The 25,625-nt window shown below is 40.0% G+C and overlaps 1 protein-coding gene across 1 annotated transcript in view; it reads left to right on the plus strand.

Moving 5' to 3' along the window:
- Nucleotides 1–25,625, plus strand: part of TMC3 (transmembrane channel like 3) — a 1,325,854-nt gene that overhangs the window by 894,297 nt on the left and 405,932 nt on the right. The window lies entirely within an intron of this gene.

Consider the following 25,625-nt stretch of genomic DNA (forward strand, 5'->3'; position numbering starts at 1 on the left):
GAGGCTTACATGATAGTACTGTTGTGGTAATGAGATGTGAGAAGGCTGAATGTGTCAGTGTAATACAGTAGTAGCTCTACTCATTGCTAGATATAACCTGTGATACATTTCCCGTTCCTAATATTTTGAGATTTAAATGATAGTACTGATGTGGTAATGAGATGTGAGAAGCTGAATGTGATGAGACTTGCATGATAGTACTGATGTGGTAATGAGATGTGAGAAGGCCTAATGTGGTGAGACTTACATTATAGTACTGATGTGGTAATGACATGTGAGAAGGCTGAATCTGTTGAGACTTACATGATAGTACTGATGTGGTAATAAGATGTGAGAAGGCTGAATGTGTCAGTGTAATGCAGTAGTAGCTGTGCTCATTGCTAGATAAACCCTGTGATTAATTTCACGTTCCTGATACGGTGAGACTTACTTGGTAGTACTGCTATGGTAATGGGATATGAGAAGGCTGAATGTGGTGAGACTTACATGTTAGTACTGATGTGTTAATGAGATATGAGAAGGCTGAATGTAGTGAGACATGATAGTACTGATGTGGTAATGAGATATGAGAAGACTGAATGTGATGAGACTTGCATGATAGTACTGATGTGGTAATGACATGTGAGAAGGCTGAATGTGGTGAGACTTACATGTTAGTACTGATGTGTTAATGACATATGAGAAGGTTGAATGTAGTGAGACATGATAGTACTGATGTGGTAATGAGATATGAGAAGACCGAATGTGGTGAGACTTACATGATAGTACTGATGTGGTAATGGGTTGTGAGAAGGCTAAATGTGGTGAGACTTACATGATAGTAATGATGTGGTAAAGAGATATGAGAAGGCTAAATGTGGTGAGACTTACATTATAGTACTGAAGGGGTAATGAAATGTCAGAAGACTGAATGTGTAATGCAGTAGTAGCTCTGCTCATTGCAAGATATACCCTGTGATTCATTTCACGTTCCTGATATGGTGAGACTTACTTGGTCATACTGATGTGGTAATGAAATGTAAGAAGGCTGAATATGTCAGTGAGGGAGGAGGGTGGCCTAATGGTTAAGGTGTTTGCCTTACAAACACATGGTACAGGGTTTGAGTCTCACAAGGGATAATTGGCTAGGCTTAAAATGGCTTGCAAGGGCAGTTAGCTTAGCACTAACCTATGAACCTATGAACCTATAATGCAGTAGTAGGTGTGCTCATTGCTATATATACCCTGTGGTTCATTTCACATTCCTGATATGGTGAGACTTACATGACATGACTGATGTGGTAATGAGATGTGAGAAGGCTGAATGTGTCAGTGTAATGCAGTAGTAGCTCTGCTCATTGCTAGACGCCCTGTGATTCGTTTCACGTTCCTGATATGGTGAGACTTACTTAAATTAGCGCAACTTGGCATAAATCCCTATCTAATCAGATGGGTAGCCAACTGGCTCAGCAATAGGACCCACACGGTCAAAATAGGCACCTTCACCTACGACAGCAGACCTGTCACTAGTGGTGCTCCCCAGGCATATATCCTGGGACCCCTACTGTTTGACATCTACTTCTCTGAGGTCCAAGCAAATATAAAGGACCTGTGGCTGATCAAGTTTGTGGATGACTGTAAGATGGGTGTTGTCATTGACTCCCCAAATGATATTAAAATACTGCAAGAGGGTCTAACAGCAACAAATGAAAGATGCCAAAGTTATGGCCTTAAGTTAAATGCAAGAAAAGTGTATTATCATACCATTAAGCAAAAACACAGCCCCTACTGATTACCACATCAACGGTAACCCCCTAAACACACAACCTGTGGTGAGAGACCTACATACAAAGGTTAACAACAATCTCACATTTGACCATCATGTAGCAGCAGTGGTTAGAAAATCCTTTTACTTGGTTCATCTCATACGTAAAGGGATTGCATCCAGAAAAAAGGAGGTTATTACCTCTCTGTACTCCTCTTTCATTATGCAAATAATTCAGTATAACACCCCATTTGGTATGTACCTCTCCAAACACCTGTACTAACTAGAAAGGCCACAGAAATACCTCACAAAGAGAACCCATGGACTACAACACCTGTCCTGTGCAGACAGGCACATCACTATCACTTTACTAAGTATCATACAGATCGCTCAGAGGTGATCTGTGAATCGCTTGCAATGCAATATTGGACCCTGCCCTACTAGAGATGTTCCATATTCATAATTCTAACTCCTTGTTCATTACCCACTTGAAAGGCCAAAATCTAATATGTGACATCAACAAAACCTGATGAAGAGACAGGTTTGTGGATGGGAAACCACCCACTCAGTGTCCCTCATTGTCAGGGGTGACAGGTGCTGACTGAGGATTCTTTTTTGGGGATAAACTCTTGGCTAGGCTTGCAAGGGCCTCAGGGCCATTAGCTTAGTAACCTCTGTGATAAACTGAAAGGCTGCCAGCCTAGCTAGATAGAATTGTGTAAATAATTCTCTGTTATTTGTAAATATTAATATAATCCACAGGCTTGCTTTACAAATGCAAAGAGAGCTATATGTTATAATTAAACTATATGTTGCACTGATCTTCAGAAATGTAATCACAGTGCACCCTGTTGGAAGAAAGCTTTCAAGTAAATAATTTTACAACTGTGTTTGATCTCAAGCTCGGAGACAGGATGTCTGGGATTGGAAATTCTTTCTATTGTTTTAAGATGGAGATGATTACTAGATTTTACAGGTAAAGTGTCCTTTATTGCTGTAGCTTCCTGGCAGGTGCAAGATTACAAAGATATGTAAAATTTTAAGTTCTGTGAGCATGGGAAATTTCAGCAGAGGTGTCAAGAATGATGTAATCTGAAATGTCTCAGCAGTACTGTGCATTATCAATTTAATGGCTATCTCAGAAAGTAATAAGAGCATTTTGTATCTTGTCTTGGATCTAGTAAAAACATCCACCAACCATCACTTGCTTGCTCTGTATGTAAGTAGTATTTAGAACAGTGATTTCTCTTAGAGATAGATAGGAATGTAACCAGATTAGTCTAGCTGTTTTCTATATTTATGTCAGTCTATCCTAAAATATTGTTTTAAATTATTTCCTGTGATTTCTCTGCTCTGTAATGTCATTGTGTTGAAGTAATAAGTATTATCTGTGTTTTTACTATTTATTATTAAATATTTTTAAACCTTTCAACTGTGACTGTTTTGTGTAGAGATAATTTAAGCTCTAGAATACTTGCATGTATTTGATGATACCATACAAAGCCAGTGCAATAGCCTTGCTGTTTATCACATTTACTAATTGGATAATAATAATATTGCACAGTAAAATTGGACACCCTTTGGTAAGGGCCTTTATAGTAGCTGATAGTAGTGGTTGGTGGCAATTGGTATTACCTTATTGTCTGGGCCAAAGGGGCATAGCTGAAGAACCTGTGCCAGCCTTCCCCAGGAGTATCTGTGTGTTAATATATAAATCAAATCTCAAACTGTGTGTGTGTCGGATACCTGGGCAGGGACATGAAGCACTAATTGAACAGAGAGGGTGCTGGAGGTTTTGGCTTGACCACTAGGCTGAGATCTGGACCCTGTAGCTGTGCCAGTGGGGAGTCTTATTGGGGATCTGGAGAGAAAGGGAGAAACCAGCCCCAGACTGACTGTGATCTCTGTGTGCTCTGAAGGGAAATTGTACTGTGTGTATACTTGTTATCTCCCCAATATGCATGCCCCTCACTGGTGGTAATGGTGATGATTGAGGTGAGGTGAGGTTACTGTTAAAACGCCGTTGTATGTTAGAAGGAGACGTATGGATGTAGTTATTGTTAACATGCTGTTGTATGTTATAAGGATACGTACAGATGTCATTATTGTTAACATGCTATTGTATGTTAGAAGGATACATATGGAAGCATGTATGTTACCATGCAATACTCTGTATAATGTAATCTTCTCAGCATTACTTTATCAGTGTTATTCTTGTTCTCTGCTGGCCTGGGGCCTGGGTCATGTCTGAAAATGGATATTGTACCAGCCCAACTACATGGTAATTTAATTGCAATACATAAATAAATTAAATAAGCAATGTCTAAGTGACTTTCTCAGAGTCGTACACTAGGCAAACAGGGATCGAAGGATTCAAACACACGACTACATGATGAAGCTCATTAATACATTGTAACCTTAAACTTCATTGTTAATTGTCAAGTGTCAACATTCTGGCGGTTTAACTAAGAGGGTTAAGGCTGTGAACTGTTATTGAGGTTAACCCTGTAGTCCTGGGCTTGAATTTCTCATTTTGAACCTGTTAACTTTATGGTTCTGCAGAATTCTTTTCATGAGGCAGTACTTTTGAGTCCGCCCACAAAAGTAACAGTTGTGTCCACTGGGTTTACTTCATTAAAAAAAAAAATTAAGCTTGCCCAAAGAAAATGAGGAAACCTTCTCTGTGAGTTGCAGGCACATGTCCACTGACACCATTCAGCCTCCATGCTGCAGCAGCAACGTGGCTGCCTGAAGAGTCACCATCAGAACCTGATAGAGGATGCATATATTTGAGTTGCAGATGTCCAGGATGAGATGATAACCTTGCAACCCTTCAGAACAAGGAAAATATAGGGGGAGAACCTTCTGTCTTTATATGAAACAGGAAGAGGTTCTACACTATGTTTATGGTATAGAGTCTGGGCCAGTCCTGGGACCTCTGTACAGATTGTCTCCTTCAAAAGTGGACTTCTTTAACACACCTTAAAACAGTAGGCATGAGATGATGGTTCCTTAGGCTGACACAGACTCAGGGAACTGACCTCCATTGACTGATCTCACATAGTACTCAGGACTACATCAACACTATGCTTGGAATAATACTCCTTGATGGTACTCGGGACTACATCAACACTATGGTTGCAATAATACTCCTTGATGGTACCCTACATGAGTACTGTGTTTTGAATAATACTCCTTGACATTTTCTTGGGTAGAACTATTAATCTTTTGATCATCAGGTGCTGTTGAAAAATGATTAAAAAGGACTTCATCCCTGGCAGAGACTTCTAAAATGGCTTGCATCAACCTATCCTTATATGAGGAGCTCCACGACTGCCTTATATATTTAAATAGGACACCTGAGCCTACAGTTGTTTTCACAGCATCAAATCAGTCACTGTGGACTAGAACACGTTTCATCAATCTCCCACTTATCATAGAATTATTTTTGCTCAGAAAGGATGGGAGGCTATTTCATGAACTGACAAATTGAAGAAAGGCTCTGTTCCAATCCTTCTGATCCCTCATTTAATCACATCTGTCTGTTATAGACCCAGACCTATGGGATACCATTCCATGTATCTCCAGTGCAAACATCAGCTTGAGCATGACACATGGCTCAAACTTCTTTCATCATGTGCAACTGGACTTTAGTCACTAGAACATTATTCTAAGTTGTGCATCCCCCAAGACTTACAACATTGTTAAAATAATACATCTTCCAAGACTTACAACACTGTTGTAAGCTGTGCACCTCCATAGATTTACAGCTATAAGTTGTGCACCTTGCCAAACTTACATTTTAAAAGTTGTGCATCTCCCAAGACTTACAACGTTGTTGTAAGTTGTGCATCTCTCTATATTTACAGCAATGTTATAAGTTGTGCACCTTGCCAGACTTGCACCATTGTTCATAGCTTCATAGATTAGTACTAGGCTAACTGCCCTTGTGGGCCATTTAAAGCTTAGGCAATTACCCCATTTGAGAAGGGTAAACACCTTAATCATTATGCATCTACCGAGACTTATAACAGTAAGTTTTGCACCTTGCCAGACTTACATTTTATAAGTTGAGCATCTTCCAAGACTTTCACACTTTTATAAGTTGGGCACCTCCCCAGACTTATGACATCGTTCTAAGTGTGCAACTCCCACAACTTACATTGTTCTAAGTTGTGCAGCTCCCAAGACTTATGACCAGTGTTCTAAGTTGTGCATATTGCCAGAATTATGATGTACAACATTGTTCTAAGTTGTTCAGCTCTCAAAAGAAGAAATACTTATCCCAGCTGAATGTAATCTCCCTGTCATCTCAGATGTCCAAGTGAGAACCACCCTAAACAAAGCTAAAAGCACAGCATCAATGGGACCTGACGGTATCCCAGGTTGCGTGTTACGTGAACTCCAAGAGGAGCTAAACCCACACATAAAAATGCTATTTAACCTTAGCCTTACTTCAGGATATGTATCTGAACAGTGGCGTACAGCAACAGTGGTCCCACTCCACAAAGGGGGTACCTCTACAGACCCTGGAAACTACTGCCCCATAAGCTTAACCAGCCTGGTCTGCAAAGCTATGGAAAGAATCATTATGGAACTCATAAACAAAGACATAGGGGACCTACAGACACTTGACCCCTCCCAGTTCGGCTTTGTAAAGGGCAGATCCTGCCTTTTGAATCTGGTTGACTTTTTCAAACAATCACTAGAGCCATTGATGAGGGCAAAGCAGTCCATACAGCCTACCTGGACTTGGCTAAGGCCTTCGACACAATACCCCACTCAGGCATCATAGATAAGCTCAACAGCTTAAACGTAAACCCTTATGTCACTAGATGGATTGCAAACTGGCTAAAGGACAGAACCCATAAAGTTAAAATCGCTGGAGCAATGTCAAACTCAAAGCCAGTCACAAGTGGTGTCCCACAGGGATCTGTCCTGGGACCCCTCTTGTTCGGCATTTATTTCTCAGACGTTAAAGCAAACATGGGAGGGATGTGGCTGACAAAGTTTGCAGATGACTGCAAACTACACGCCATAGTCAATACATCAGCGGACACATACATCCTACAAAAAGACCTCACAGAAATGGACAACTGGTGCCAGAGTCACGGCCTTAAACTAAATGCCAAAAAATGTATAGTCATCCCCTTTGGGAAAAACAAAGTACCCACAAATTATCACATAGACAGCAACCCACTGAGTATGTAAAAAGTAATCAGAGACCTAGGGACCCAAGTCAACAGCAACCTCTCATTTGACACCCACATTGCTAAAGTGGTTAGAAAAACATTCTAACTTGCACACCTCATCATGAAGGGATTCACATCCAGATCCAGGGATGTCATTGTACCCTTATACTCCTCCCTCATCAGACCCATAATTGAGTACAATGTCCCATTTGGTATGTACCTCACCCGGCATTTGCAACAGCTGGAGAGACCACAAAAGTACCTCACCAAGAGGATCAAGGGTCTCCAACATATGTCTTATTCTGCCAGACTAAAGAAACTTCAGCTCTATTCAGTAGCATACCGCCTGTTCAGAGGTGATCTCTGCCTGATGTACAAGGCCATGTCCAATCAGGATCTGATGGACATGCTCCACCTCAAAAAATCCAAATCCATCAGGACCACTAGAGCTAAAGACTTAAACCTCGGCACAAGTATGAATAGGACATGTTGGAGGGATAGATTCATAACCCAGCGGCTTCCCATGCTTTGGAACAAGATCCCCGTTCGTATTAGGCAGAGCCCCTCACTGACTCTCTTCAAGAGAAATCTTGATGAGTGGATGGGAGATCGTAAGTTTACCCCAGAGGTCACATCTGTGTCACTGCTAGACAGGGGCACAGTAAACTAATTCTATTATATAAGTGGACCTTCATTGTGTCACTACTAGACAGAGGCACAGTATTCTAATTTCATTCTGTACATTTTTGTACCATTTCATGGGGTGGCAAAAGCCACATCACTATGGCTAGGCTTACAAATGCCCCAGGGCAGATAGCCTAGTACTATACTATGAAACTATGAAACTATGAAGGCTTACATTGTTCTAAGTTGTGCAGCTCTCAAGGCTTATAACATTGTTCTAAGTTGTGCAGCTTGCCAGAATTCTGACTGACGACATCATTCTAAGTTGTGCATAGGCCAAGACTTACAATATTGTTCTAAGTTGTGCATCTCCCATGACATACAACATTGTTACAAGTTGTGCACCTCCCCAGACTTATGGCATTGTTCTAAGCTGTACATCTCCCCAGATGTATGACATTGTTATAAGTTGTGCACCTCCCTAGACTTCAACAATGTATAAGTTTTGCACCTCCCCAGACTTACAACATTGTTCTAAGTTGTGTACCTACCCAAACTTAAGACATTGTTGTAAGTTGTGCATCTCTTCAGGCAGTACACACAGTGCTGTTGTGGGTCCTGGCTTGTGGGTCCTGGCCTGTGATCTGACAAGTAAGGGAGTGTGGATCCTGGAAACTTAGAAAATGCTTACAATTTAGGTATCTGGCAAGAACCTTTCAGTGGCAATCACTAGTTTCAAGGTGATTGTGAAGGGCAACTAAGAACTTGGAAGTGCCATTTTAGTCTGTCACAAAACATCAGTACCAGAGCAGGGTTACACCCCTAAATGTTGGAGTTGTAGAAACTTCAGAAGTTGGTGAACTGGTGATATATGAATGAGGTAGAAATCTCAAGAAGTATCAACTGTAGGGAGTCTTCACTGCCAGATGACAGCATTTTGGTTTAGTCTACGACAACAGGTCATTACATGAGAACATAAGGTGAAGCATTTATTTAGGAGAAAGGGAACAACTACAACTGCTGTAGTAAATATATCTAGGCTTACATTTTCATAGCAAAGCTAAATTTACACCAGTGTAAAAGCGCACAGAGAGATCAAAGCAGCCTTTATGGATGAAAGGTTTATGCCCTGCACTTTCCCATAATGCACAGCAATAAGCAATAGGAATATGCACCAGAGCTAGAAACTAAAAAAATAAATAAAATAGTACTAATTCGGACTTGCAGGTGAAAACTTTCTTTGTGAATTTAAATTAATTAGCACCCATAATTTTTTTTTCGAAAGGTAAAGTTATTAGTCACAGAGTCACCAATCAGTGTACAGTCACCTTCGAATAATGAGTAAAGCCCAATTTTATGGGTGAAAGCGCTTAACCGTTTAGATTACTGGCGTTTGTTGCTGTTTTGCCTTGAAATAAACAAACAACATTTTTTTATTGGCGTTATAGAGAGTTTTTTTATTGACGTTGTGGAGCTGTTTTTCATTGGCTTATTTACTCATTATTCGAAGGTGACTGTACACTCATTGGTGACTCTGTGGCTGTAGTTTCTAGCAGTTGCAATCTTGTGTTCATAAAGTTATTAGTCACCATCATTTTGTGCAACAGCTTCATTGTGTGATTTTCTAGGTACAAATTACAGCAATTTCAAGCTGTGATTCTATAGTCACAAATCAGCAACAGTAACACAATGGTGTGATTTACTATGCAGTATGTGCACACAAAAAAAGTGTTGTTCACAGGGAACTTTGTAATGTTAAATTATTGCTACAGATCTCCTGTTGTAAATCTGGTTGTTGTTTGTTCTTTTGGCTTTTCCCGGTTAGGGATCACCACAGCAGAACTCTGGTCCGCTAATGATTGGCAGTAGATTTTTATGGTGCCGAGTTGCCAGCCCAACGCCCAGCCTTCAGCGAAGGCACGCCCATTCACGCATGTCTTTCGGAGGCCACTCAACTGCGGGGAGGACATGCAGATTCCACACAGAAGGCACTCCAGCCAAAACTCGAACAGGAGAACCTCTTGCTGTGAGGCAACGACGCTACCGCTATACCACCGAAATCTGGTAGTTTTCTCAAATGTGATACTAAGAGCTAATACCTGCCCCCAAATTAAAAGGCACTTTACGCTTAGAACTATGTTTTTTAATTCATGCTAGCTTGCAGTTTGTCAAAATTAATAAACAGTTAAGTTATGATTTGTGGTTAAGTTCAAGTTGTTCCCCATGCCATTGCAATCCCTTGTTCTATAATTTATAGTTAAACTGTGTTATGACTAGCTTTAATGGGAAAGGTCAGTCTGCAGCATATGTGGATGTTTACTGTTTGATTACAGTTTTAAATTAAGATGGAGAAGTTTCATTTTTATCTGGGCTTACAAGCAGTGTTACATTGCATTTGTAATACTAGCCTTCACCACCAGCACTATTGTTACTTACCCATCTCTCTGTTTCTGGGGGGATGTGGAACAAGGAGGTGATGAAACCCAAGCAATAAACAAGAAAATTTTTGAAAAATGTAATATGAACTGTGGCATGTAACTAAAATATATATAAAAATAATGGTTGATAGAAAGGGAACATTGCCAGGACACCTAACAATTTTAATATCCAGAGATCAACTGACTTCATAGGTTATTGAACATATTGGCTTGGTGGAATAAAGTTTTTGTCTATGTGTATGCATTAGATTGTTGAGTATATTACTGTAATATCAAAACAATATAAATGTTAGAATGGATTTTCTCTAGTAGAATTATTTCAGACATTACAACTGACAAAATGGATTTCTGTATTTCAGGTCAAAAATGTTTGTATTCTGAAAAGCATAGGTATAGCAACTATATAGCTCATATTACTGCTTTGCTATGAAACAAAGACTGTTATAGAATATTGCTTTCTGTGAAAAGCAGTTAGTCTTGTTTTGTTAGATCTTCTATACTGAATACAGCCTTGTTTGTGTGAAAAAGAAGTTTGTGCAATGATGAAGCCATGGGAAAGCAGGGCAATGTATTCGAAAATGAAGAGATGTAGCAGTATTGACAGGTTTGAATAATGTTTACATATTTTTGCTGTCAATCATGAATGTGAATTATAACTGGAAGCATAGCTAGCATTAGGCACCCACTGAACCTGTGGCCATGGGAGCCCTGATTATCTTCCTGGGTATGAGGGCCCCCACAAGAAGCAGTGGTGGGTTTCCTCTGTCTCCTTTTCTCCTTGCTTGGTGCCTCTTGGATGTTTACATAGCTGTGTAATGTCACAACAAGATTCCATTTTAAGCTACACTCAGTCAGGTCTGCTTCAGTGAAGTAAGGGACCTGATTGGCTCTAGCAGCCAGGGAAGTAAGTTTTAGTTTCCTGACTGGCTGCAGCATCCAGCCAGGGGGTAAGTTTTTTTTTACACCATAATGTTGTGTGTTAGAAATAGGACATAATGCAAGTGTGTAGATATTACATATGCCTTTTTTTAAACATGTAGGTATAGCACACCTCTGTGTATGTCAGTTATGAATGTTCATAGTATTAGAGGCTCGGGTATTGTTAATGTGGTTGCTTAGGTTTTCAGTACCAGGGATTGTGTTTACACTGTTCTGCATCCTGTCGATTGTCATACCTCTTTTCTTGCAGGAAGACAGGAATGTGTCGCCCCTGATAGTTGTGCTGTGGGGAGCATTATACCGTATCAGTGACATGGTTCACACCTATGGGTAGGGTATTTCCTTTTGGGGTGTTTTCCTCCATATCTACATGCCATTCTTTTGTTTTACAGGTGCATCGTTTGAGATAAGATGTACCAGAAAATGGAAGGAATGGAGGTTTAGCACCATATGCTTGTTGGATGGATGACCATTCTGAAAGCATGCCAGTCCACAGGGGATTGTCACCTTGAGGGAACATGTGTTCCCCAGGTAGCTATTCTCTGTAGTTGGCATATGCTGCATGCTAACATTGAGGATGCCTTTGCTGGCATGGTGCTTCTAAGCTTGCAGTAGGCAACATGTGCCATGCAGAGGATCATGGAAGCATCGTAAGCATGATTCCACACACTTCCATATGAGTAAGGTAACCTGCTTCTTGACATCTGGAACAGGTGTGACTGCTAGCACACCACCTGCATGTGTGATATGTGGTGTCTCTGTTGCCCCTACATAGTCAGCTGTTGGCTCTCTACCTTATTCCAATGTCAATTTGTATTGGTCATGCATGATTTGCAATGTGGTTGCCTAGTTTCCTGGACACTGATGGAAGTGCATCTATAATTGACACTGATGCTGCACATTGTTGTGTGCACAGCTCTCAATTTCTTAAGAATTATGTTCAAAGCCAAAAAGGGGGTAACAAAAGCCCAAACTCTGGGAGTATAACTTAACTTTGAAAGTTAATAGAGTAACAGGTTTTACATTAACGTGCATTTTCTGAGCAATAAGAAGTATGGAAAGCCTGTGCCTGACACTAGTGGCAATTGAAATCCAGTGCATGACACTACTAGCTATAGAACGTCAGTGCCTGACACTATTGGCTATAGAATGCCAGTGCCTGACACTATTGGCTATAGAGTGCCAGTGCCTGACACTATTGCTATAGAACGTCAGTGCCTGACACTATTGGCTATAGAATGCCAGTGCATGACATTATTGGCTATGAAATGCCAGTGCATGACATTATTGGCTATGGAATGCCAGTGCCTGACACTGTTGGCAATGGAACTCCAGTGCCTAACACTATTGGCTATGGAACTCCAGTGCCTAACACTATTGGCTATAGAGTGCCAGTGCCTGACACTATTGGCTATGGAATGCCAGTGCCTGACACTATTGGCTATGGAACTCCAGTGCCTAACACTATTGGCTATAGAGTGCCAGTGCCTGACATTATTGGCTATGGAATGCCAATGCCTGACACTATTGGCTATAGAGTGCCAGTGCCTGACATTATTGGCTATGGAATGCCAGTGCCTAACACTATTGGCTATAGAGTGCCAGTGCCTGACATTATTGGCTATGGAATGCCAATGCCTGACACTGCTGGCAATGGAACTCCAGTGCCTGACACTATTGACTAACTGCAATCCTTAGTGATTTACTAAAAAATAAAAAAAAATTGACTAGAGACAGAACAAAATTATGAGGCAAAATTAAAGATTTAGTGCACATTTCTGGAGAGTTTAGTGGTAAAACTGTGCTATGAATATTATATGCATATTGTACACATATTGTCTACTTCTGTCACAGACATATATACATACATATACATAAATATACATAACGCTGTTTTATCTGCATCTTACATAAACATAACGCTGTTTTATCTGCATCTTACAACTGTCATTGTGATATAAGCATATGTAAAGGTCATATTATACGTGCCTTCTGCTTGTGTCACAGACACATAAACATAACGCTGTTTTATCTGCATCTTACAACTGTCATTGTGATATAAGCATATGTAAAGGTCATATTATACGTGCCTTCTGCTTGTGTCACAGACACATAAACATAACGCTGTTTTATCTGCATCTTACAACTGTCATTGTGATATAAGCATATGTAAAGGTCATATTATAGGTGCCTTCTGCTTGTGTCACAGACACATAAACATAACGCTGTTTTATCTGCATCTTACAACTGTCATTGTGATATAAGCATATGTAAAGGTCATATTATACGTGCCTTCTGCTTGTGTCACAGACATATAAACATAACGCTGTTTTATCTGCATGTTTTATCTGCATCTTACAACTGTCATTGTGATATAAGCATATGTAAAGGTCATATTATACGTGCCTTCTGCTTGTGTCACAGACACATAAACATAACGCTGTTTTATCTGCATCTTACAACTGTCATTGTGATATAAGCATATGTAAAGGTCATATTATAGGTGCCTTCTGCTTGTGTCACAGACACATAAACATAACGCTGTTTTATCTGCATCTTACAACTGTCATTGTGATATAAGCATATGTAAAGGTCATATTATAGGTGCCTTCTGCTTGTGTCACAGACACATAAACATAACGCTGTTTTATCTGCATCTTACAACTGTCATTGTGATATAAGCATATGTAAAGGTCATATTATAGGTGCCTTCTGCTTGTGTCACAGACACATAAACATAACGCTGTTTTATCTGCATCTTACAACTGTCATTGTGATATAAGCATATGTAAAGGTCATATTATAGGTGCCTTCTGCTTGTGTCACAGACACATAAACATAACGCTGTTTTATCTGCATCTTACAACTGTCATTGTGATATAAGCATATGTAAAGGTCATATTATACGTGCCTTCTTCTTGTGTCACAGACACATAAACATAACGCTGTTTTATCTGCATCTTACAACTGTCATTGTGATATAAGCATATGTAAAGGTCATATTATAGGTGCCTTCTGCTTGTGTCACAGACACATAAACATAACGCTGTTTTATCTGCATCTTACAACTGTCATTGTGATATAAGCATATGTAAAGGTCATATTATAGGTGCCTTCTGCTTGTGTCACAGACACATAAACATAACGCTGTTTTATCTGCATCTTACAACTGTCATTGTGATATAAGCATATGTAAAGGTCATATTATAGGTGCCTTCTGCTTGTGTCACAGACACATAAACATAACGCTGTTTTATCTGCATCTTACAACTGTCATTGTGATATAAGCATATGTAAAGGTCATATTATACGTGCCTTCTGCTTGTGTCACAGACACATAAACATAACGCTGTTTTATCTGCATCTTACAACTGTCATTGTGATATAAGCATATGTAAAGGTCATATTATAGGTGCCTTCTGCTTGTGTCACAGACACATAAACATAACGCTGTTTTATCTGCATCTTACAACTGTCATTGTGATATAAGCATATGTAAAGGTCATATTATAGGTGCCTTCTGCTTGTGTCACAGACACATAAACATAACGCTGTTTTATCTGCATCTTACAACTGTCATTGTGATATAAGCATATGTAAAGGTCATATTATAGGTGCCTTCTGCTTGTGTCACAGACACATAAACATAACGCTGTTTTATCTGCATCTTACAACTGTCATTGTGATATAAGCATATGTAAAGGTCATATTATACGTGCCTTCTGCTTGTGTCACAGACACATAAACATAACGCTGTTTTATCTGCATCTTACAACTGTCATTGTGATATAAGCATATGTAAAGGTCATATTATAGGTGCCTTCTGCTTGTGTCACAGACACATAAACATAACGCTGTTTTATCTGCATCTTACAACTGTCATTGTGATATAAGCATATGTAAAGGTCATATTATCGTGCCTTCTGCTTGTGTCACAGACACATAAACATAACGCTGTTTTATCTGCATCTTACAACTGTCATTGTGATATAAGCATATGTAAAGGTCATATTATACGTGCCTTCTGCTTGTGTCACAGACACATAAACATAACGCTGTTTTATCTGCATCTTACAACTGTCATTGTGATATAAGCATATGTAAAGGTCATATTATACGTGCCTTCTGCTTGTGTCACAGACACATAAACATAACGCTGTTTTATCTGCATCTTACAACTGTCATTGTGATATAAGCATATGTAAAGGTCATATTATACGTGCCTTCTGCTTGTGTCACAGACACATAAACATAACGCTGTTTTATCTGCATCTTACAACTGTCATTGTGATATAAGCATATGTAAAGGTCATATTATAGGTGCCTTCTGCTTGTGTCACAGACACATAAACATAACGCTGTTTTATCTGCATCTTACAACTGTCATTGTGATATAAGCATATGTAAAGGTCATATTATACGTGCCTTCTGCTTGTGTCACAGACACATAAACATAACGCTGTTTTATCTGCATCTTACAACTGTCATTGTGATATAAGCATATGTAAAGGTCATATTATACGTGCCTTCTGCTTGTGTCACAGACACATAAACATAACGCTGTTTTATCTGCATCTTACAACTGTCATTGTGATATAAGCATATGTAAAGGTCATATTATACGTGCCTTCTGCTTGTGTCACAGACACATAAACATAACGCTGTTTTATCTGCATCTTACAACTGTCATTGTGATATAAGCATATGTAAAGGTCATATTATAGGTGCCTTCTGCTTGTGTCACAGACACATAAACATAACGCTGTTTTATCTGCATCTTACAACTGTCATTGTGATATAAGCATATGTAAAGGTCATATTATACGTGCCTTCTGCTTGTGTCACAGACACATAAACATAACGCTGTTTTATCTGCATCTTACAACTGTCATTGTGATATAAGCATATGTAAAGGTCATATTATACGTGCCTTCTGCTTGTGTCACAGACACATAAACATAACGCTGTTTTATCTGCATCTTACAACTGTCATTGTGATATAAGCATATGTAAAGGTCATATTATACGTGCCTTCTGCTTGTGTCACAGACACATAAACATAACGCTGTTTTATCTGCATCTTACAACTGTCATTGTGATATAAGCATATGTAAAGCTCATATTATGTGCCTTCTGCTTGTGTCACAGACACATAAACATAACGCTGTTTTATCTGCATCTTACAACTGTCATTGTGATATAAGCATATGTAAAGGTCATATTATAGGTGCCTTCTGCTTGTGTCACAGACACATAAACATAACGCTGTTTTATCTGCATCTTACAACTGTCATTGTGATATAAGCATATGTAAAGGTCATATTATAGGTGCCTTCTGCTTGTGTCACAGACACATAAACATAACGCTGTTTTATCTGCATCTTACAACTGTCATTGTGATATAAGCATATGTAAAGGTCATATTATAGGTGCCTTCTGCTTGTGTCACAGACACATAAACATAACGCTGTTTTATCTGCATCTTACAACTGTCATTGTGATATAAGCATATGTAAAGGTCATATTATACGTGCCTTCTGCTTGTGTCACAGACACATAAACATAACGCTGTTTTATCTGCATCTTACAACTGTCATTGTGATATAAGCATATGTAAAGGTCATATTATACGTTTCTGCTTGTGTCACAGACACATAAACATAACGCTGTTTTATCTGCATCTTACAACTGTCATTGTGATATAAGCATATGTAAAGGTCATATTATAGGTGCCTTCTGCTTGTGTCACAGACACATAAACATAACGCTGTTTTATCTGCATCTTACAACTGTCATTGTGATATAAGCATATGTAAAGGTCATATTATACGTGCCTTCTGCTTGTGTCACAGACACATAAACATAACGCTGTTTTATCTGCATCTTACAACTGTCATTGTGATATAAGCATATGTAAAGGTCATATTATACGTGCCTTCTGCTTGTGTCACAGACACATAAACATAACGCTGTTTTATCTGCATCTTACAACTGTCATTGTGATATAAGCATATGTAAAGGTCATATTATACGTGCCTTCTGCTTGTGTCACAGACACATAAACATAACGCTGTTTTATCTGCATCTTACAACCGCTGTTTGCAGCTGTCATTGTGATATAAGCATATGTAAATGTCATATTATATGTGCCTTCTGATTTGGCACGTCTGTGATATGCATTTATTTATTTATTTACATTTGTTGACCGGGAGTGCCCGACTGGACATAGGTCCATTTTCAGTGGAGGCCAGGGGAGAAAAGCTCCAGAGTTAAAATAAACAGACAGTAGTTACATTGGATTGCATAGCGATTAACAATTTAACATAGCAATTACTTACAAAATATTTACAGATGAAGAACATAGTACATCAGTAGACAACTAGAATCTTTATCTGTGAAGTACATAACAGACATTAACAAATGACATTAACAAATGTTACAATAAGAAGTTCCTGCTGTATAATAAGTACTAGGCTTATGAGCATCTGAGCTTGCTATAATCAAGGTAGTTAGTGGAGTGGAAAAAAGGTAGTGGTTGGATGGGGTGGGTGATATTAGAGTGGGAGTTGCAAGGGCATAGCCAGCATGTTTTTAGGTGCACTTTAGTAAAGTTTTGAAGTGGGTGCATGATGGTACAGAGGTAATTGTGGGTGGAAGGGAGTTCCATAATTTGGCTATGGTGCAAGAGAATAGTGCTTCACCAGCAGAGTTATTGGCTTTAGTGATCTGCAAGTGATTTTTGTTGCTGGATCTTAGTGGTCTGATGGTGCGATAGGGTTGGAGTATATTCTGGAGGGATGGGACATTTAGTAGATGGTTTACTAGTTTGTGGCTATTGTATTGCATGTATGTCTGTTCCAGATATCACTGCCTCCTGTGTTCATTCCATTCATAGTTTGTTTTCCATGTCCTCTCCTTGTAGCTGTGCATCTTTTATTTGTACAGTGATCTTCCTTGGTCACTTATCAGTCAGTATTACTGTCATTCTTGTTAGTCTTGCTTGTTGTGTTTGTTTGCTTTGTAGCTCCTTACCAAGCCAGAGATATACACATTACTTGTTTATATGAAAAGGGGGCCTCACCCTGTGAAAATAAATACACTCACTCTGTTTCCTGCACTACCCCACAAATTGCCACATTTTACTTCCTTACTGTGTGCACCATTGCTTTATTCCCACATACTCTGCTTATTCTTTTTCATCATCCCTACTGCTGGCTGTGCCATATATTGCACACTCTGTTTACACTGTGCTGTACATTGCACACTCTGTTTACACTGTGCCATACATTGCACACTCTGTTTACACTGTGCCATACATTGCACACTCTGTTTACACTGTGCCATACATTGCACACTCTGTTTACACTGTGCCATACGTTGCACACTCTGTTTACCCTGTGCTGTATATTACACACTCTGTTTACACTGTGCCATACAATCTAGACTCTGTTTACACTGTGCCATACATTGCACACTCTGTTTACACTGTGCCATACATTGCACACTGTGTTTATACTGTGCCATACATTACACACTCTGTTTCCACTGTGCCATACATTGCACACTCTGTTTACACTGTGCCATACATTGCACACTCTGTTTCTGCTGTGCCATACATTGCACACTCTGTTTACACTGTGCCATACATTGCACACTCTGTTTACACTGTGTCATACATTGCACACTCTGTTTACACTGTGACATGCATTGCACACTCTGTTTACACTGTGCCATACATTGCACACTCTGTTTTCACTGTGTCATACAGTGCACACTCTGTTTACACTATGCTGTACATTGCACACTCTGTTTACACACTCTGTTTCCACTGCACCATACATTGCACATTGTGTTTACACTGTGCCATATGTTGCACACTCTATTTATGCTGTGCCATGCATTGCACACTCTGTTTACACTGTACCATATGTTGCACACTCTGTTTACACTGTGCCATACATTGCATACTCTGTTTACACTGTGCCATACATTGCAGACTCTGTTTCCGCTGTGCCATACGTTGCACACTCTATTTACACTATGCCGTACATTGCACAGTCTGTTTCTCCCATATATCTGGTGTCTTCCACTACATATTTATAATCACATATGTGTCCTCTGTTGGACCACATTTTATTTATTTATTTATTTATTTTATTTTACATTTGTTGACTGAGATAGTCCGACTGGATACATGTCCATTTTCAGAGGAGGCCCATGGAGAAAAGCTTCAAACTTACAGATAAAGACAAGCAAGTTACAGTATATGCACAAACATATTGTATTAACATACAAGTTACAGTCTCACATTTCAAGCTTATGAAGAATACAGTTTTTATACAGAACTATAGATAAATATATTATGGTTTCTCTTATCAAACCTATAGGTGCAGCTTATATACAGAGTATCTGCAAAGATATTACAATTTCTCTTTACAAACCTTTTAGTGTAAGTGGTTATTTGCTATGAATAAGAAATTGCAGGGATATGGAAGTAGATGAGGTTTTAGTCAGGGTTAGAGCTAGGACATAACCAGTGAGTTTTAAAATACTGGGTTAGATTTTTTTTTGAACTGATTAAGGGAAGGGTTCAGAGTAAGATAAGATGGGAGTGAATTCCAGGTTTTGCCTGCTGAATTTGTAAACAAAGATTCTCAAGATAGGTTGTTAGCTTTAACAGATTGAACCAAAAGTTTTGTAGTGGAATGATGAGGCCTAGCATTTTTGTAGGGATGGATGATGTTTTTTAGCTATAACTCATACCACACTTTTCGGCCATGTAACCTGGACTGGAACACCAAAGGCGGAGGTGTGTCCATATTCATTAAGGATATCCACACCTCCAGGCTAGTTGCTCAGCATAATGCAGCCAAGGTTATCCAAGTGCAACAAACTCTGGGCAAACCTGCAATCCAAATTCTAGCTTGCTACAGATCACCCACCATGCCCCAGGATTCCCACTCCTCTTTTCTTGATGTACTGGAAAATATTAGGGTTCAACCAAACACTCTAATATTGGGCAATTTCAACTACCCCACCATTAACTGGGAAAACTATCAATGTACCAACTCCTTCACTCAAGGCTTTCTGGAATTCATAAACACCAATGCCCTGGATCAACTTATCCACACCCCCACCAAGGGCAACAATATCCCAGATCTAGTCATTACCAACTTGAGTGACCGGTGTTCCACACCTGAGGTCAATGCCTCATTGGTCCGATCCGACCATAAGCTAATTACCCTAGATATCCACATCCTGCCCCCACCCCCCATTAAGGAAACCATAGTAAAAAAATTCTCCAAAGGCAGCTTCATGCTTCTTAAGACAAAAGTGGTGAACTTCATGGCACCCATGCAGATGGACAATACAGTTACAACTACTGAATCCAACACAAGTGCACTTTATAAGCACTTACATGAGTGCATGGATTGTGCTATCCCAAAAAGAACCAAGACACTATCCTCTAAAAAAAGGAAGCCAATCTGGTGGTCCCCTGCCATAAACAAACTGTACAACAGAAGGAAGAAACTGTTGCAAAAGAGAGTAAAATCCCATGAGTGGAGGAGCTCCCTGGTTAGCCTCAGTAAGAAGCTGCGATCCCTGATAAAATCCTCCAAAGCTAGTTATGAAAACAAAATCACCACTGATTCTAAAGACAGCCACAAAGCATTCTATAGCTATGTCAAGACTCTCAGTGGCAACACTCAGATCTGCTCTGAGTTACAGCACAATGGCACTAAATATACAGACCCAACTGATATTGCCAACATCCTGGCAGAAAGGCTCAGTGCTAACTTTACCCCCTCTCACCCCCTAGAGAGCCCATCTCTATACCAATAGAATGCAAAGTTCCTGTAATCACGGCTGCACAGGTAAAAACCACACTGTCCAAAGGCAAGAACACAACATCCATGGGACCAGACAACATCCCAGGCTGCGTTCTACATGAACTACAGAATGAACTGGCACCCCACCTAAGTACCATGTTCAATCATAGCCTCACCACAGGCTTTGTGCCTGTTGAATGGTGCACAGTGATGGTTATCCCACTCCACAAGGGGGGAACCACCATGGGCCCCGGGAACTACCACCCCATTAGCCTGACGAGCCTGGTCTGCAAGGCCATGGAATGTATCTTCATGGAACTTATAAACAAAGACATTGGTAATCTCCAAACTCTGGACCCCACCCAGTTTGGGTTTGTAAAAGGCAGATCAAGTCTCCTAAACCTGATAGACTTTTTTGAAGCAGTCACAAAAGCTGTAGACAAGGGTAAGGTGGTTCACACAGCCTATCTAGATCTTGCCAAGGCTTTTGACACCATCCCCCACTCTGGAATTATAGATAAACTCAACCAATGATTGAGCTATGAACCTAAACTAGGTATAAATCCCTATGTCACAAGATGGGTTGCCAGCTGGCTCACTGACAGAGCCCACACTGTGAAAGTAGCAGACTCCAAATCTGACTTCAGACCAGTGACACGTGGAGTACCACTGGGTTCAGTCCGGGATCCTCTCCTGTTTGGTATCTACTTTTCTGAAGTACAGGCTAACACAGAAGGTCTTTTGCTAATGAAGTTCTCAGATGACTGCAAACTAGGAGCCATAATTGAAACTCCTAACAATGTGGACATCCTACAAAAGGGCCTCACTGAGACAGATGCCTGGTGTCAAAGCCATGGTCTCAAGCTCAATGCCAAAAAATGCATTGTCATCCGCTTTGGTAAAAACTCTGTACCCATGAACTACAACATAGATGATAGTATACTTAACACCAAAAGTGTGATAAGAGACCTTAGGATACAGGTGAACAGTAGTGATAATCACAGCGCCACAGTAGTCAGGAAATCCTTCTATGTAGCACACCTCATCACAAAAGGTTTCTCATCCAGAAAAAAAGAGGTCATTGTTCCTCTCTACTCATCACTCATTAGACCTATTATAGAGTACAATGCCCCTTTTGATATGTACCTCACAAGACATCTACAACAACTGGAAAGGCCGCAGAAATACCTTACAAAGAGGATTACTGGCCTCAAACAGATGCCCTATGCAGACCATCTCAAAAAACTCCAGCTTTACTCCATTGCATATCGCCTACTCAGAGGTGATCTCTGCCTAACATACAAAGCTATGTCAAACCCAGAGCTGTTGGACATGCTCCACTTAAAGAAATCCCAATCCCTCTGAGCTGCATGCTCTAGGGACCTAAACCTTGTCACCACAATAAACAGAACATGGCGGAGGGATAGATTCCTGTCCCAGAGACTTCCCAGACTCTAGAACAAACTACCTATCTATATCAAAGCTCCTCATTAGCACTCTTCAAGAAAAATCTTGATGATTGGATGGGAAATAGGAAATTCACCCCGAAGATCACCTCTGTGGCTCTGCTCAACAGTGGCACAGGAAAATCTTTTTCTTGGGTGGCAAAAGCCAGGGTACCTTTTTGGCTGGGCTTGTATAGGCCCCAGGGCCGATAGCCTAGTACCTACCTATGAACCTATGAACCTAAGGGAGGGCATTTTTTCTGGATGGTTAATAACCTTGAATTGATTGATTGGTTGATTAAATTGAATTAGCCTGGGGAGTTCTTGCCAACCTAAGAGGTACAGGTTTTGACAATGGTTTGTCCTGTAGGGAGTTACTGTGGCAAACCTGGCAATTTGATTGTAGCAGCTAGAGAGTTTGCTGAGATCAGTTTTGTTCAAGTTAGTGAGTATTGGTTCATAGGTTCATAGGTTCATACTAGGCTATCTGCCCGAGGGGCAAGTGACACTGAGGTAATCCATCTCCCATCCATTGGTCAAGATTTCTCTTGAACAAGGCCACTCTGATGGATCTAGATTTTTGAGGTGAAGCATATTCATCAAATCTGGGTTTGACATGGCCTTGTATGTTGAATAGAGCTGGAGTTCTTTCAGTCGGGCAGCATAGGACAGATGTTTGAGACCCTTTATCCTTTTGGTGAGGAACGGGCATTGTACTCAATCATTACATTGGTGAGGCATAGAGTACAAATGAAAGCAGATGGGTATGGGCAATGGCAGTCCTAGCTAGAGGGGTGAGAAAAGGTTTGTTTTTGTATAGGGAGAAAAGTTTTTTATTAACGGTTTTAATAGTTTGGTTTACATGCATATCATATTTGAGGTTGTTGTCTATTATAACACCCAGGAGTTTGGTATACATATCTGGTGAGATTATGGTCCCGTATATATCTGGTGAGATTATGGTCCTCTGGTGAGATTATGGTCCCATTATTAGATGTTATAGTAAATGTAGGTTGACAGGATTTGGGAGTAGGGGAGAAGAGCAATAGCTTTGTTTTATTAGGGTTTAATATCAGCTGTTGATTAGAGATCCAGTCTTCCACTGTATTAAAGGTTTTCTGGGTTAATCTAAGGAGATTTGTAGGGGTAGAGGCTGAACAAATCAGGGTGGAGTCATCGGCATATTGCATACAGGTTGTGCCTGGGATTACAGTGTGGAAGTCATTGATAAAGAGGGAGAAAAGAAGGGGACCTAATATGGAGCCTTGAGGGACACCAAGGGTAATGGGGAGAAGGGTGGAGAGTTTGTCCTGCCAAAGGACTGCCTACTGTCTTCCACTAAGATAAGATTGAAACCATTGTATGGCATGGTTGTTTAGGGATATTTTATTTAGGGTAAGAGTAGCTGGTGGTTAACCATGTCAAAGGCATAACACAAAACTTTTTTTTTCCTTTTGTCTGCAGCATATATGTAGACATTTATAAACCTTTATGATAGATAGATAACTCCCCTGCTATGACTACCCATGTGGCACAGTGTCTCACACACACACACACACACACACACACACACACACATATATATATATATATATAATATATATATATATATATATATATATATATATATATAGAGAGAGAGAGAGAGAGACACACATATATGTGTGTGTATACGCGATATACATATATATATATTTATAGAGAATAATCCCCATCAGTATGATGTCTGTCTGACTCAGTCTGTTTAATCCCCATGGCTTTCTCCTGTGTGACTTGTGTGGCTGTAGTCTTATCTATGTCTCTCCCATGGCTGTTTTATGTGCCTCTGCAGTGCGACTGTCAGTAGCTGTTTGTCTTCTGTGGTGGAGTCAGTTTATCAAAAGCTTATATATTTCTGTCTTGCTTTAGTTCTGGCATTGTCTTGTGTTTGGAAAGCTGTCTGGGTGTCTCAGTTCTGTCCTGCGGTAGTGTTGGCTTAATCCTGTAGGGGGGGTCTCTTTTCAGTCTTGCTGCAGTTTTTTCCTCATCTTGTGTGTCTCTTTCCTGTGTGAGGACGTCTGTGTGTCTGTTCAGTCTTCAGTCTTGCTATCCCTCTATCTTTACCTTGTCTTGGTGTCTGTCCTGCATATGGGAATATGTGCTGTTGTTAATGTTCAGTCGTGCTGTAGTGCTGTCTTTGTCCTATGTGTCTGTGTCCTGTGTGTGGGAGTCAGTGGGAGTGTCTTTGTGTACCTCTGTGGAACTAGCTACCTTGAAGCAGTACAGAGGCTTATCATAATGTAACAACATTGCTACTAAATGCCAGTCAGTATGTGCAAGTATCAAGTGGCTACCCTGCTGTGGTGCAGGGGCTTGTCATAATGTATCATTAGTACTAAATGCCAGTCAGTGTGTGCATGTACCTCTGTGAGTGACTACCTTGCTGTGGTACAGGGGCTTGTCATAATGTAAGCTTGGCACTTCAAGTCCTTTTAATGGTCTGAATGTAGTAACACTATAGTGATTGTTAAATGGTGCTGGATGAGCTTGGCAGGGAAGGGGTGTGACAACAATGTGGTCACACTTTATATTCTCCTGTGTAGAGCCACAACATGAAACTTGCTTGCTGGGTCTAGCACTGGCCCTGACTGACAGGAATTTTCCAGTATATTTTATTTTCATGTACTTAAAATCTATAGTCCTGCCTTGTTAGTTTAGATTGTGTTAGGCTTCACTTTATGCTGTCATCTTTTCTGAGCAACAAATGTCTTACCTTAAACTGCTTTTGAACCTTAGTAGGTTTACTAATGGCAGACAATAGTAAGAAACCTCCTAACACAGATTACCTGAGCACAGCTAACGTTTTGAGCATTGGAGGAGTAGGCTAGGCAGAGATGGTACTGAGCAGCTGGTGCTGTTTCATACATTGCAGGAACGGGTCACTAAAAGTTATGTTGTTGGGGTTTAGCCCTAGATGTACATCTTGCATTAAAAGTTGAGCACAGAAATGCAAGGTCAGCGAAGCAGAGCACGGCATTCCAACCAGGCATCAGTATTGTGCTGATGTACGCCATCTCTCATGGATGCAGTGGGACTATATGAGGTCGCCAAACTCTGCTTACAGCAAACGACTATTCATTAAACCAACATCATTAAATAGCCTTTCGTTGAATGTTCACATCAGCGAACATTTTTCCCAGGGAAGGAAATTACTTGACCAACATATGAAAATATGCCCTTTTCCCCACTGTAGTGCGACCTTGTAGTTGGTGTATACATATATATATATATATATATATATATATATATATATATATATATATATATATATATATATATATATACAGGGGTGTGATTGGTGTAGCTCTTCATTTTGGTGGGTTTGATGTACTGTAGTGTGCATGTGTGTGTGTGTGTGTGTGTGTGTGTGTGTG

The sequence above is a fragment of the Protopterus annectens genome, chromosome 3.part1 (assembly GCF_019279795.1).
Source record: "Protopterus annectens isolate FY-2018-M chromosome 3.part1, PAN1.0, whole genome shotgun sequence".
In the NCBI taxonomy this organism is placed as follows: Eukaryota; Metazoa; Chordata; order Ceratodontiformes; family Protopteridae; genus Protopterus; species Protopterus annectens.